Below are 16,382 nucleotides of genomic sequence, written 5' to 3'. Positions count from 1 at the left end.
CTTGTGTTTTTGTTATCTGCAATTTTAAACCATCAGAAGTTAACTGCAAACTATGTTATTTTGGCTGCGAAGAGGTAGGAAAGTCTTCTCATCAAAGTTTTTAAAATTTATGAAAGCATATTGAGTGCTTTTATAATAGATTTTCAAATAAATTATTTTTAAAACCCCTCAAATTCTGTAACTAGATTTTGCAGGCCATCATTCACTGAAGAGTGCTTGTGGCAAATGGAAAGCGAAATGCTTCTCCCATTCAGTACACTGGGTCCTCCATCAAAACTAACAAACATACCAAAAATACTGCAAGAATGATAAAACACTCAGAGAAAACTTAGACAAAATGTAAAAACCAAAACAAAACAAAACAATAAAAGAAGCATTACCATGCTGCAAAGTTGCACTACAAAGAACAATTGCGATGTAATTTCTTTTTAAGACACTGCAGCCAAAATACCAATAGTTTTAGCTAGAATATGCAGAAGTATCTCATAAGAAACAAAAAAGAAACAAACCCAAAATTTACTGATTTTTTAGGTTTTTGCTAAGGTAAGACATTGCACCAATTCTCTGAGCTTTTTTTGGGCAATCTTTTGTGGATATGGTAGTATGCAGAAACAGAAGCAACACAGGGTGCTATTTTAAAAGATGAGGTGTTATAATAGGTTCAAAATCACCATGACATTGAGCTTACCTGAAAAACAACAGGTCAAAAGTGAGCAGTTTTATAGCAAATAGAATACTACTCAGCTGCCTTCACTTATTGCATTTCTTCATTCACAGGGCTAGGTTAGAAACTCCAGTTCTATATACAAATGTGCATGGAAACTTCATTATGCAAGAAGAAATAAGTAAGTGTATTTGTGATTAAAGCGATCTGCTAAATCAGATGTACGATCTCCTAACTCATTCATGACCACAGAGTCATTCATCCATAGCCATGTTACTGTGACCCTGTGCTAAATTTAGCATATTTTCTCACCAAGGTCCTGTTACTTCACATACTATGACCACCTCTAGTCATTCTCCTAGCAATTCAAAGCCAAGATCTGATATGCTGATTACAGCAATTGAATACAGTTCTGACCTCTCAACTACAGGTCTATTCATACACACCTGTATGATGCATATCGTGTGTAATTTGGGGTGATTCACTAGGCCCAGGTTCCTGTCTTTATTTTCTTCTAAGAAGTAGTTAATTTGTAACCTATGCCCATAAAGACAAAAGAATTAATTGGTGGTGCTACATGCTTGTAATGCTTGGTATTATCTTATTCCTCATCTGCACTTTTTATGTCGAAGTAGCTAACAACTATATCTTGTACTGCAAATAAGATCAATTTCTGATGCAAATCAGACTCACTGCAACAGATAGTTGTGAATTCCCTTTTATACAGCTGGCAGGAAGAAATGTATTACAAATGTGAAAGAATTATACAATGCTGGGATTCTGTTAATCCTGAGGGCAACCTTCTGTGACTAGTGTGTGGTATGTGGAGAACTGTTGCCAGGAGGGGGGCTTATCAGATGAGTGAGGGCTGTGCCCCCAGTTCTCTCCAAGCCACAAGGAACAAGCTGCTTTCAAATCCCTGGACTGCCAACTGCTGCTCCCATGCTGTGCAGAAACATCTGCTTTCTGTGAGAGCAAAATCACTGATCAGCTGCTTAACTCATAGATGTGTCTAGTTTAAAGGAAACACCCAGGCAATTTAAAGAATTAGCTCCCTGAAAATTCATCTCTAATGGATGCATGTTGCCCTTTATTTATTCTTTCCATTCACTCCCATGTGAATTCTCTGATGAAATCCACAGTCTGAGTGACTTTTTACCTCTGGTCTTCAGGCTCCTGCAACACCCTCTCTCATGGGGACAGTAAGAATAGACTTCATATTGCAGCCTTCCTCAGTAGAGGGCTCTTAGTAGAGTCTACATCCCTCCCTGTTTGCAGAAAGTTATCACTTGCATAATAGTTAGTGAGCAATCTCCTTCAGTGCCTCAGTTTGAAACTAGCTGGTGGGTAGGCTACTGTGAACTGACACTGTGACTGACACCAAAGACACGTCTCACATAGTAGAGGTCTTTCCTCACTACGTAAAAGAAATGGAAACGAGATATTGTTTGCAATACATTGTTTGCATATATTATTAGGTACTTCTGACTGAAGTAAACATGCATTGCAATCCTGCACTGTTTCTCTTTCAAAGTCTGTCTGTAGTAGATTCGTACACGAAAATATCTTATTACCATTAGCATCCGCAATTAATATTCTCATTGCATTCTGACAATTAACAAATCTACAGAAGCCAAATGAAGAATGGACAATGAAACATCCCTTTTGAAGTACCACATGAAAAATGGTTCTGTTTGAGCTGTCTGTGTTTAATTCTTTCTCCCAAATAATTCATCTGCCCTGACATTAATACAGTGGGTATGTCTGAAGGTATTTAGAATGCCTCCTCACTTAAAAAATAGAAGAAAAAGTGGAGTTGTCAGTTACATAAACTTTTAACTCCCACCAAGTGGAACTGTTTAGCTTAATTAGCTGTAATTAGGCAGCCTTCATTCACCAAAGCAATCAAAGTCCCAGATTCTCACTTGAGTTTTTTTGAACCATCAGAGAACCCAAATGTTACTCTTAGAAATAAAAGACTGTGCTTTTCTATAAAGAAAATGTTTCTTCTCTCACCAAGTCCATCATCAGTTGAGACAAAGAAGTTCAGTCCCGTTGCCGGTATACTTTGACCTTTCGTTATCCAGAAAGCAATGAAAACTTCACAAAATCAGTGTTAATCCATAGTTACTCTTCCAAGGGACCAAGGTGTTTCCAAACAAGTTACTTCTAGATGGTAACCAGTATCTTCCCATTTTCCAGTCCAACACTTCAAAGTCACACTTACCACACTGGGATTATACCTTCCAGTTCCTGTTGAGTCAGTGGAATTTGATCTGATCTTAAGTGGTTTAGATCAATAGATATATTCTGCTCCCATATACAGAAACACAGCTTCCATCACGCACTTCGCTGCTCTGTCCTATAAACAGAATTTGGGAACAGGTAACTGCCTTTTTTATGTTTCTAAATGCTACAGACAGAGAGCATCACAAAAAATATGTTTTTCATCCTATAAAGGTAAAATTCTTTATCCTGTTATGAATCACACCTAGTTTATAACTTTGGTCTCATTCTCCCTCTTTCCTTCTCAAAAAATAGTAAGCTTCTTACCTTTAAGAAAGCAGTGTGTGTGCTTGACTTCTTTGTCCATCTTGAAGTTCAGATACACACATTGTACTTGCATGTGCCTAAGGAAGAAGCAGGGAAGGAAAATATTGTTTACGTATTTAGAAGGTAGTTTGTAAGAGGATGTATAGGACTACTATTCAAAACCAGCTTGCTTTTCTTTGTCCCTCACAAGTTAGCTGTTATATCCTAGAAAAATGGAGTAGTAGTTGAGGAAGATTTCCACATTAGTAACATAATGGCTGTAGTAATAGAAGGTATAATGGCAGCTGTGTGAACATAATGTGGAAACACAGAAAAATAAAACTTCACTGTAAAGACAAAGCCAAACAAACAAACAAACAAAAAAAACTAAAACAAAAACCCAACAAAACAACAACAAACAAAAAAAAAACATGGAATGAGAAATCTGGTTGAGGGAGAACAGTTTGAGGTTAATATTTAAAACACTTCATCAGGTACACTGAGCAGAAGTATGTAACATCCGTTACAAAGGAAGAGGTCATGGACAGTAGTTGCATCTCCTTTCTGCTTGACAGTTCCAGCTCAACATTAATTTTTCTCAGTAGTCTCTAAGTATAAAAATAATACAAACTCTTCAGAAGTCAACAGGGAATTTGAAAAAGGACAGAAAATAATAGCGTGAATGGAGACATGTCTTGTTGTTATCACCATTTACACAGTGAAGGCAAATTAAGGGAAACAGAACAATTAAAATTTGAAGCTATATCACTTTCACTGGAAATACTATGCTTAACTTAAGAGATTACAGGCAAAACAGAGGAATCACCACCCATGGAGTGATACTCACTTGCAAATGCTGGTGTTCAAAGGGTTACATCACACTGGTTTATATCAAAAAAAATCTTTATAGAAATCAATAACAATTATGAAATCTCATCCATGCAAGTGAAGTGACGAGAACTTCAACAAATAAAAACAATAGAAATGTCCACTAGGAATAGCAACACAGTAAAATAATTTTTCCAGTGGGTGTTTGGAAGTATTTCTAGCTAAGAGGCAATTCCAGATGTACATAAGAAAATCCTTTCATTTCTATCCCTCCGACAAATAAAAAGACAGTGTAAATGTATTTAAGTTAGACATTTCAGTTTTCCAAAAGATACATCAGTCCTCCCTAAAAGAAAAGCAATGAGGATTTTTCGGAACATCCTGCAGTATTGTATAACAGCCCTGAGGTACTTCTGCATTCATCTCTCTGCAGCTGAATAAAAGAAGCCCAGCTAGTTACTGGGAGGGACAGCTGTGTTATTAAGCCATTCAGCTGTAATGAACAGGGTTAGGAGGTCAGCAGAAGACTGCTTAGATTGAAAGGCCAACAGATATTTTTCTATCACCTCTTTCTCAGTGGAATGCTGCTGATGGATTTGATCACCTTGTCATTCTCATAAAGCCTTCTTTTCAAAGTTAACAATTTAGGGATTATTCCTGGAAGAGTTGATGCTGATCTTGTCTTTTTTTGAAAACAACCAAAGCTAAATAAAAATTAAATCCTCGAGACAAATGTAACTGTCTTAAGAGAGAATTACATTTCTTTTTAAGAATTCTAAAGAGGTTTGAAAGCTATTCAAAGCTCATGCAACTTTTTGGGGAGCCCTCAAGGCATTATTGTTTCATCCCCATGCTATCCCACAATATATTTTCTTCACGGGATTCCTCGCAGACCACAGGAGGCTTCGCAAGATGGTACTCTGTTCATACACAGCAACATGGAAAAGTTCATGCTGAATTGGCCACAAATGCCCAGGCAAAAGTGACACAGAAGCACTGTCATCCTTTGTGCTCGCAGAGACTATTCACATTTATCATGTGGTCATAAACATGATTTTTCCAGGTCTCTGCTGATTGACATCAGCTACTTTTACTTCTGTTTGACAGGAAAGGTAACTGTCCACCAATGGACCAAGTAGAGCTCCATGGGTACCGGGCTGCACAGAGATTACTGGACATGTGCAAGAAATCCTCTTCCAGCAGAGACTCTGTGTTCTGCCTGGACAAGACAGCTGGGACTCTCTAACAGACAGTGACAATTTCCTGAGCTCAGTTATGCACTTGATCTCACTGCAGTTGCATTTTCATCACATATTGCATCATAATGCTGCAGGAATAATTTTACTGAAATCACAAAACCAAAATAGGAGAGAGCCTCGTATAGACAACTTCTTGTAGAACTTACATGCAGCACACTCTTTATAAACATTGGATAAAAATGAAGTAAATTGAGCTTAAAATTCACACTAGCAATACTTCGTGAAACTTAGACCTAATCTAGTACTATGAACATGTGAGCAATGTATGTAATGCATTCAAGGGCTCTTAGGTAGGTTTTGTTATAGTTCAAAATATGTGAATAACTACATTACACCTGCTTATTTTTTCCATGAAAAAAAAAAAAAAAAGAATGCCTAAAAAAAAAATAGAGATTTCAGAATGCTTCAGAGTGTGGGAGCCTCAAAAGATGAGAATTTACTACTACATAATGCAGTGTGGTTTCATTATTCTAACAACGACATGTTGTATCTCATTCACCTGGAATTTTCAGTGGTAAAAAGACACTGGAAATAAATCAGCTAAAGAATCCAAATCATGCCAATAGCTTGAATTATCTGAAGCTGTCATTTTGTATGTATTTATAGTTGATGGAGAGAAACAGACACTTCATAGGGTTATTAATCTTCTGTTAAAATAAACAATAAAAATACTCTGGTGACCATAATGCTAAAAATCCCTTGACATACTATAAGGAGCATCTAGGGTGACCAGCTCTAAAGCAGATGCCTTTGCTATGGACTTCTGAGGTTAGGAGAGACAAATACCATTTTGCTTCACTGAGTGTTTTGCATCTGAACATGGTCTACATTTATTTAAAGGGAAGTTTCACTATGGAGGACAACAAAGAAACCAGAAAAGAAACCAAGAGGAATTAGGTGGAACATCTACTTTACAGCACAGAATAGATCACAGAATCACAGTCTTGAAGTTCAGAAGGGACCTCTGGAGGTTGCCTAAGCAGGGGCATCTCCAGCAGAGCTCAGGGCATGTGGTTCGAGTATCTCCAAGGATGGAGACTCCAGCATATCTCTGGGCAACTTGTTCCAGTTCATAAAACCGTCATTTACATCAGGACATCAAAATAAGACTAGACAGGATACAGTGTGGTACCTTCCCATGCAGAGAATGCACATAGATATTACCCAAAAATACTGAGTATGGAAAAATGTCGGAAGTTGTCTGACATAGCCATTTCTGTTTTTACTGAGATTTTCTAGATTTTGCCACATCATTGGTCTCTGTTTTCTGTCAGACGTGACAGTCATGAAATTAGTATATTCTCATCATTCATATTTAAAATAGAAAAAGCCTATTCTGATATTATTTGAGGTACATGCAGCCTAGCCAGCTCTACATTGCTTGCTGATTAACAGATTTTTTTACACACCCTAAGACTTAGTTTCACACTTAGACCAAGGAAAGGCAGACTTGTATTTTTTAAGAGTGAAAACATCTTTAGCAGGAAGAAAAAAAGAAAAAAAAAACAAAAAAGGCTGTAGTCTTACAGGTTTTCTTTCATACCCTTTCATACCCTTCCATACCCTTTCATTCCTTTCATATTCCTTAATAACCTAATGAAATTTAACAAGGGCAAGTGTTGAGTCCTGCATCTGGGCAGGAACAACCCCAGGTTCCAGTATAGGCTGGGGAAAGGGACCTGGGGGTCCTGGTGGACAACAGGATGACCATGAGCCAGCACTGTGCCCTTGTGGCCAGGAAGGCCAATGGCATCCTGGGGTGTATTACAAGGGGGGTGGTTAGTAGATCGAGAGAGGTCCTCCTTCCCCTCTACTCTGCCCTGGTGAGACCACATCTGGAATATTGTGTCCAGTTCTGGGCCCCTCAGTTCAAGAAGGACAGGGAATTGCTGGAGAGGGTCCAGTGTAGGGCAACAAAGATGATTAAGGGAGTGGAGCACCTCCCTTATGAAGAAAGGCTGAGGGAGCTGGGTGTCTTTAGTTTGGAGAAGAGGAGACTAAGGGGTGACCTTATTAATGTTTATAAATATATAAAGGGTGAGTGCCATGAGGATGGAGCCAGGCTCTTCTCGGTGGCAAACAATGATAGGACAAGGGGTAATGGGATCAAGCTGGAACACAAGAGGTTCCGCTTAAATTTGAGAAGAAACTTCTTCTCAGTGAGGGTGACAGAGCACTGGAACAGGCTGCCCAGGGGGGTTGTGGAGTCTCCTTCCCTGGAGACATTCAAAACCCACCTGGACATGTTCTTGTGCGACCTCACCTAGGCGTTCCTGCTCCAGCAGGGGGATTGGACTAGATGATCTTTTGAGGTCCCTTCCAATCCCAAACATACTGTGATACTGTGATACAAAGAGGTTTGTTTCCCTCTCCTGTGGCTCATATAGGCTTCCCAGAGCATTTGTTTGCAGATGAGGATGACTGACAGACTTTTCACTGCTGACAAATGCCTGTCTGCCTTCGTCTTGGAGCACCTCTCCAAACTGGAGTCTGCCAAGGAACAGAAGAGGCCACAGGACACCTTGGGTTCAGACAGACAATAAGGGAGCTGCCTACCTTCTAAGCAAGTATTTTAAAATGTTAAAAAATTGAAGCTCTTTGATGTTCTTTTTCTTCCTGTAACTTTACCAATACAATCTTTTTCACCACCACTAGATAGTCCCCAAATTAAGGACTGAAACAGTTGAGGAACTGATCCTTAGCAAGTTGTCTCACATTTTAACAAATGCACAGTTTCAGAACACACAAAACACACAGATCAGAACTAAACTAAACTGATAAATTCCCTTTCTGAAACGAAGAATTACCTATACTGCGTGCCCTTCAAAGACTTTCCATTCAGACATCTTTAATTTTATCACCCCTAACATATTTTTCCTTCCTTTCCTGGGTTTTATTTGTAAATGTGTTCTTAATTATAAGAAAAAAAAAAACAAAACAAAAACCATTGCCACACATAAGCTACACAGCCTATTGAAATCACAGCTGCTCCAATGGGCAGACACTATTTCTAGCACTAGTATGAGAGGCAAGAGTAGGTATGTCCACACTATAATATATTCTCCTTTTACACATTAGAAATGATTTATCAACCTTTTTAAATATGTCCATTTTATTGCCAAACTGAATGAAAATATAAAAAGTGAAATAAAGAGGCTGAGATGGAGTGGGGTCTGCATACCACAGCAATAATAAATTTTTTGACATGTGGCCTCAAATGTTTCCATAACTACTTTACAATCATATTTTAAAAGACATTTTTATTTAATGTTTTTCTTCAGTCTTGCTCCATTTTCTAACTTCTACGGTGTATTGTGTTTAATTTCCTGAATCAGTTATAATTTGCAACAAAGGTATGGAACACAATGTCTTAAGATGTTCTAAAAAATGAATTAGTCTTCCTCACTGTTCTTTTCCTTCTAGTAGCACTTGCGTCCTGACAGAATAAAGAAATGAAATAGTTTTCATTCAGGTACAGTTATTCATAATTTCAGAAACATTGTAAGTTGTGCAGTCAAAGAGATTTTTGGATGGGGATCAGTCAAGATTTTCTCCAGTCTGGATTCTTGAAATGCTCTGTATTGGACAGACGCACTGTTCAATGCAGCTGCTTCTGTGAGTCACATATCTACTCAATGCATCCTCTAGATTAATTGCTGTTTGTAAAGTAGACTATATGTTGATAATCATCTGTGCTTTTGTTTTGATTCACATATTGCAGTACTAACTGTATTTTACCTGACATCTTGCTTCACCTACCTTTGTTTTTCTGTTGTACATCTCACCCTTTCAGTCTTTCCCCTTCTGCCCACCTCCTCCCCTCAGTATCAATGAATTCCAACCTGAGATGCCATTCTACAACCATCCTCTCTTTTTAATTCCTCCCTGTTCTGTCCAAAAATCATTTAAGTCTCAGACCCAAGCAACTCTGCGGTAACATTACATTTAGGTATTCAGACATCGACCCCATGTAACTCTGCCATATCCTGTACAAATACAAAACCAAAAGACTACAAGTCCTAGAGAACTTATAGTAGGGCTTCATCTTACTTTAGAACAAATATGAGCACAGAAAAATGGGGGAGTAAAGGAACCAATAAGACAATCTAGTGATGATAGGCAGTGGGCACAGCACAACCTGAAGTTATTACTAAACTTGCTATAGACAACCTGGCAAAGCAAGTTCTTATGGAGAGGTTTAGAAATGCAGATTTCCCTAAATAACTATCATAATAAACAAAGATATTTTTTTAAAAGGGTGCACTAAAATGTATCTAAACATATAGCAGGTAAACAAAGAAATGTGGGGTGAAGGCAAAAATGGCCAAGGCAACTCTTAGTTTTATCCATATACATTTTTACTAAAGACAGATCATTGTAAAATTTTTTTCATCTGTCATTCTGTTCATCTGCCTTCTGCTCTCTGCTCTTGCAACAGATAGCCTTTCTGCCAAGATCACAGCCTATTGCTTACATCCAAAAGATCAAAAACTCTCTTTGCACATAGAACTCACTTCAGTTAAACATAATTTTGCGCCAGTTCATGATTCTTCCTGTGTAGTTACAAATGCAAAATTGTAGCCTTGGATTATAGACTATTTCAGGCAGGGATCACAATTGTGTGATTCTACAAAATGCAGAAAACACTTTGGACAGCTAAAAAAACATCTACAATCAAGAAAAAAAAATCATATTGGAGATAATATTTAAGAACTGCAAGCCAGTGGCATGATGGTGAGGAGAGCAAGAAGGAAAAAACTATTTCATTTTTAAGAGCAATAATAACCTCCAAGTCAATAATTTCCTGGCAGCTAATGACCAGACAGATTAAGATCTCCTCCAGATGGCCATTAACTGCCAGGAAATAGCCAACTCATTGGCCATTAGTGTTTAAAACACCATTAGGATACTGCTCTTCATTAGTCACATTCACATGATGTGAATGCACTGAGGATATGAATGCTGCAGAAAACCTTAGTTTAAAAAGACAAAAGAACAGAACAAAAATGGCACAGCAATAGATGCATAGATTTACTGATGCTGTATTGCTGCTAGAACCCTAAGAATGTGATGCTTATGGAAATCCCTGTCAAAGCTTTAAGCCTCCACACACTAATCCACTTATGTGCCTTCTCTGATGTCCTGAAGGGACCACCCCAAAGGGTGAAAGGTTAGTCTCCATGCCAAATCAACTGATGGTTTCCCTGCTAAGATGTCCAAAAAATATGTGACTGTTGAGATTAGGTTACTTGACCAGTATTAACAGAACTAAGACAAAAATAACAAAGCTTAAAAAGCACAACCATTTAGTCTTAGGGTACATATAAACACACACGTATGTTAGCATATTCAAAGAGAGACTAAAATTTCTTCCAAGTGATTTCTAAATGCTGTGGTTGTGGTTTACTATGGTTTATATATACTATACAATACTTTATATATAGTTTACTATGCTTTGTATATTGTTTACTATAGGACTATAGGTTTTGGAATCATGCTGTATCTACATAAAACTATTGCTCGCTCTTGATTAAAAAAATGTGCAGTAAGACTAAATGGTATACACACAATTAAAATGAAAACATGTGAACATCCATGAACTGAAAAGTGAACAAACTGTGAAGCTGTAAGTAAAATAATTGTGGAAAAATAACCTGTCAATGTCACCAATCCGAGATAACTAAAGGGTAGCAGAATTAAGGCGAACTGTCTTCAAAAGAACAGTGAGTGCACCTACAGCTGTATTAGTTTTACTCAATTTAACAACAGATACAAATACTCCTGCTTAGTCATCAGCCAGTCCTTTTCTGAAAGAGACAGAAAGAAGAGTCTTACTGTATCTTTTCCAACTTTAGACAGCATTTCTGTGATATATTTTACACAAGGGGCGTATTAAACCTTGCCTTGGAAAGATAAAGCTAGTGAAGAACTCACAATTTTTTCTGCAAAATTAAACATTGCTGATTGCTCACTTGGTGCTGGTGCTTCAAGACTTTCCCACTGTAGCCTACAGGGCTGATGCTGCAGCCACACTTAGCCATTTTGAGACATGAGAGAAAGTCCTGGATGAAATGCTTGGGGGAAAACAGAACAGTTGGAGAGGGCAGGGTTTCTTTTAATCCATGTACTTTGCATTCTTATGCTAATATCAAAATAATTTCAAACAAGCTCAGAACAGGCATCTGAATGCTCTGTATAGCAATGACTTATCATGCCCAGATGTACTATACAATTTTTCATCTAGTTATTAATTGTTCTTCTAGTGATTTATATGCTTTTTGTCTTCATGTGCCCTGTTAGGCCTGTTCTGGTGAGCAATTAGCTGGTTTACTCACAATTTGATTACCTCATCCCTCTCTTAGCAAACAAGAGTCCCTGCCAGTTCTAGGGTACAGAGGTCTTACAGAGTTCAGTGCCAAAGAAGTAGAAAATGCTCCTCTGTGAACAGACAAAAGCAATGCCAGAAACTTTCTTTTTACAAGGAGGAAACATGACTTAGGTTCCAACTTTGAACAAGTTAGACATAACACAATCAAGTTGTATCTGAATGTCACCTGCCTCAGGCAGGCAGTATACACAGAATATTACCTTCATCCATTGACGGCAAAATATCTACTGACTTCAGGAAGGCCAGAATTTCACTCCAAAATTTTTCAGGTAAAGTAATTTGCATCATTAGGAACACTAATATAAGAACAACCTGGCAATGGTCTTTCCACAGATGATTTTATTGACAATAATGTAAAATACTGATTTGTGTATGTTTTTCCTGCATGACTTCAAGGAAGTGTGTATGAGGATATTTTACAAAATAGCAAGCTGCAATAATAGGGTGGTTCTGAATAGAACAATGCAGAGAGCAAATCAGGGGATCAGGCTCTATATCCAGCCCTTCTGCTAATCATCTGGCTGGGTAGACACATCCTAATCTGTTAATGGCCCTTATAGTTGAAGTAGTGTCCATCATTTTCCCCATATTTTCTGATGTTTTTCAAGTATTTTTCCATGTTACTGGCTGAAGATATGTGAAAAACAAACAAATGGTTAAAAAAAAATAAAATAAAAAGTTTTCCTCCCTTTTTTATTAGGAAAAAAACACCAAAAATCTCCTACCACATGGACCCGCTATGTTCTTGCCAGAAGGCAGTAAATGTCAACACTGTAGTATATTTCCTGCTTTGAAAATGAAGCAGTTTAATTCAGAACCATTAAACTTCACAGCAGTGGAAACCCCTTCCTGTGTGTTGTTTTTCTGTTGGGCCAATATATTAAATCATTCAACGCTGCTGCCTGCTAGAGACAGAACCCTCAACAAATGAAACTACCTCTGCAGTCAGATTTCTGCAATAAGGCTATGCTTTGATCAGAGCCTTCCTTCTTTCCCTAAGGATGAGTTAACCTCATAAAAATGCATATCCTGCCCAAATGTTTGTTTGCTCTCATTTATTCCTCCCTTAGTACTAATAGCCAGATCACTGAACAAACAAACTACTGAGCCTGGGTATAAATACCCACCCTTCAATGGCCATTTGTCAAAGGTGACCAAGGCCATCCCACAATTCATGCTTTACTTGTTGGCTGGGCAGCTGCTGTTTTTCTTGTTTTGGTTCAAAGACACCCATTGAGAACAAGCATCTGGTCTTGCAAAGGGAGAGACGTGAAATCTGAACACTGTGAGCAGACATAAGTCTGATTTTTTTTTTTTTTAATCTGTCTACAAATTCTTCTGTGCTCTGCCCTAGCACAGGTAGTAAAATCCATATTGAGAATGTATGCAACCACTACTGCCTACCACTACAGGCTTTGTTCAACAACACCTGAATTAAGATCTGGTAGTGCAGATTCCTGCCCTTATCTGTAGTCCCCTCATCAACATCCAGGAGACTGTGGAGCAAGACAGAGAAGGGTCATCTGTAAAAGGACTTGGTCCAAAATCATGGTCTTGTTCTCTATTTTATAATAAAATGCTATAGATGAAGTTGGATGGAACACAACCAGCTGCAGACATAGTGCCTTCCCTCAAAGTCAAAACAAATGATCTATTGTAGTAGACAGTACAGGAGATGGCCACTAAGTGTTCAACATGCTGTAGCATACCCCTAAAGAATCTCTAATGCAGACCTCATGCTTCTTTTAGTATTTAGGGATTTAGATTTGTGGTGGCTCTATCAGTGATGCTGGTTTTTGAGATTTTTTTGGGGGGTAAACAGAAGTCTGAGTCACAGCAGGAAAGGTACCAACATCATCCAGCCACTGTCACAACTGGAAATGTTCTGCCTGCTTAAACAAAAAGATCAAGAGGACTGAGCTGTTCCCACACCCAGTGTCCCTTTTCCGTAGATAAGGGGGAACACCAGAGCTGCGGAGCAGTGAGAGGCTTGTGCTTAACCAGCACACATAAGAGAACCCATGCGAAACTGAAAGGCATCTATTATAAATACAATGTTAGTAGTACATATAGAAATGTTTTGTTCAATATGCATTCATCCTCTTTTTCTCCTATAAATGTTATTCTTAATAAAGATAATAAAACCACAGAGACGTATATCGCTGCAAAACACAGAAACATACTTAAAAATGAAGGAGTTACATATGACTGCCTTACGTCATGCAGCAAGGGTGCTCGGAGTGAGCTTGTATCAGACGTAATGTAATGTTCAGTCTTAGGGAGTTATTAACTGGTGATGATTAGTTAATAAACATTAATTCTGTCATTCCACTGAGACAGCAGTCTAAACTGCAATGGCCTTATCAACTATGAAAAATGCAAAAGGTCATGTGCGCTTTTATCAACTGAGTCAAAGCAACAATTATATTCTGGCAAAGAAATTCTCACATGACACTTGTATTGAAAAAACTGGCACTATTATCTTGGTAACAAATAGTTGACTCTTATCTTGATTAACTGAATTGTTTATAAGCTCCAGGACACATCTCTGTGACCACCAAAATCCTGGCACAACAGTCAGAAAGAAGTAAGATTTTGTTTTGAATAGATAAAGCAGCACCAGATGTTTGGCTTTAAAAGTAAAATCAAGTAGTCTACACCCTCATGTTAAGTCTACAAGACCTGGCAACACTATCTGCAGAAGGGGAGCAGCTGGAGAAGGCAACATTCTTTTCCTTGGTGATGAGGCTTCCTTAAAACTCATTTTTAGTGATGTCCAACAAATCAAAGAAGAATAGAAGTTCTGAAGTTTCACCTGCTTACATGGCACCCTCATGAGAAATACCTTTAATTATGTCCATAATGGTGGCAACAGCAGCTCTAGTTCTTTGTCTGGGTCCTGTGAAAATGTGTGGGGCAACAGATTTCCAGCCCTATCTCACACTGGTATTTGAAGGACGCAGCGGCGGTTGCAGCAGCAGCCCCTGCAGATCATCCACCATTCACTAGCACAATAAACAGCATTTAACTGCTGCTCATTTCTCGTATAAAATGTGCTGGGATTAATTGATTTGAGGAGCACTTTGAAGCAAAGTCTGTCATACCACCAACAGCTTGCCTAATGTGGAAACAGACCTGTGGAAAGGTATGTCTTGGGTATAAGAAATTAGAGCCTTCCCATCCTCTTTGTTCTGGTGTAGCATGGGGTAAAACAGGCAACTCAAGACCTAATAACATTAGGAAGCAGCTTCATTTGATCAAAAGCAGCTGTATAAAATGCAGACATCTGCATCTAAGATACTTCCTGCGGTCAACAGGCCTGATACAGCTTCAGTTAAAGTGGAAATCTAAATTAAAAATAAAATCCTTATCTTCTCCAGTGACAGCCAAGACATTTAAAATCAGATGAAATAATTCCATGCTTTGTGTTTCCAAAAAACCTGTCATACAGCATCAACCCCAGAGTCCCCCAATTCGACATCCATCTGTGATTTTTGAAACTTCAGTTTTCTACCCTTTCTGGAAATACATACTTGCTCCATCTGCCAGGGGGAGCCATAAATCTCCTACTCTACTTACTATTTTGGCATATTTGCAGTACTTCACACAGTGTATTTAGACAAACGGCAGGAGAAAAACACTTCTGCATGCACATAAGTGGAAACCTCGGCTATGAACAGTATTTATGCTGTATTACTCTGCAAATTCCTGATTTTGCACATCTTGAACTCAGCTGCACCTTCTGTCTTTCAGCACTAAGTCCATTGTTTCTTCATGACTGCTTTCTGTCACAAATACAAGATTAGTGGATGAAAAGAATTCAGCAAATACCACCCTTGAATTATAGCAATCTGCCTTACAAAATTGCACTTGCAAAATTAATGCAAGCCAGCTAGCATGAAAACAGTCATGTGGATTGAAAAACTCCATGAAAATAAGCAAAGGGAAATGACAAATAGCTAAGTACAGAGATCAGGGGAGACGGCTAATGGAAGATATAGGGATCAGTGTAAATCTGGTTTTATTTAAAGTATGTATTTAGGATCAGGAAAAGTAAAGGGATACCACATAAATGTCATTTTTAGATGTTACTAAACCGGGAAGAATGTCAACCACCAGTCAGAAGGGAGAAATCATGCAAAGAGTCTTTGATCAAAAGCAGAGGGTGAGAGCTTGATGAAACCATGTCTGGGAGAAATATTTATCTGGAGGAAAGGAAGTAACCTGAAAATCTAATGCATGCAATAAGAAGAAGGAGATGCAGCAACAGTGGCACTGAATCACAAAAACGGGTAATAGGAGTAGCAAAGTAGAGAGACCTTCATAATGACGGTGTTGTACCCAACATGACCCAAGATGCAATTTGGAGTTTCATGTTCAGAGAGGTGCCCTACCGCAAGCGACACAAATACACACAGACCCCATGCACTGACTGGGACACTGCTGGGGCACCAAGGCGCTGGAAAAGGCCAACAGGCCAAGATTTTGTTTATTTCAGGTTCCTTTGCCTCCACATCCATCAACACCAACAGTATCATGCATGTTCTGTTTCTGGCGAGGGCAGCAGACATGAGGATTCACAGCCCTGTGGTAAGCATATGGCTTCCACTGCCACAGACTGTACTCACATCTGGGCCTCAGCTTTCTAGTGTTGCAAATCAGAAAAGAAAAAGAAAAAGAAAAAGAAAAGAAAAAGAAAAAGAAAATAAAA

General features: G+C 38.5%; 1 long non-coding RNA gene across 1 annotated transcript; it reads right to left on the bottom strand.

Annotated features, from left to right (window-relative positions):
- Positions 1 to 2,355: 2,355 nt before the first annotated feature.
- Positions 2,356 to 4,478, bottom strand: LOC110364935 (uncharacterized). The gene is made up of 3 exons (XR_002424048.2): positions 4,044 to 4,478; positions 3,218 to 3,294; positions 2,356 to 3,026 (listed from the first exon to the last, which is right to left on the bottom strand). It is a non-coding gene; the product is annotated as an uncharacterized LOC110364935 (long non-coding RNA).
- Positions 4,479 to 16,382: the final 11,904 nt, after the last annotated feature.

Source organism: Columba livia, chromosome 1 (genome assembly GCF_036013475.1).
Source record: "Columba livia isolate bColLiv1 breed racing homer chromosome 1, bColLiv1.pat.W.v2, whole genome shotgun sequence".
Classification (NCBI taxonomy): domain Eukaryota; kingdom Metazoa; phylum Chordata; class Aves; order Columbiformes; family Columbidae; genus Columba; species Columba livia.
The sequence above is the reverse complement of the archived record's forward strand: the minus strand, read 5'-3'. Positions and strand labels throughout refer to the sequence as shown.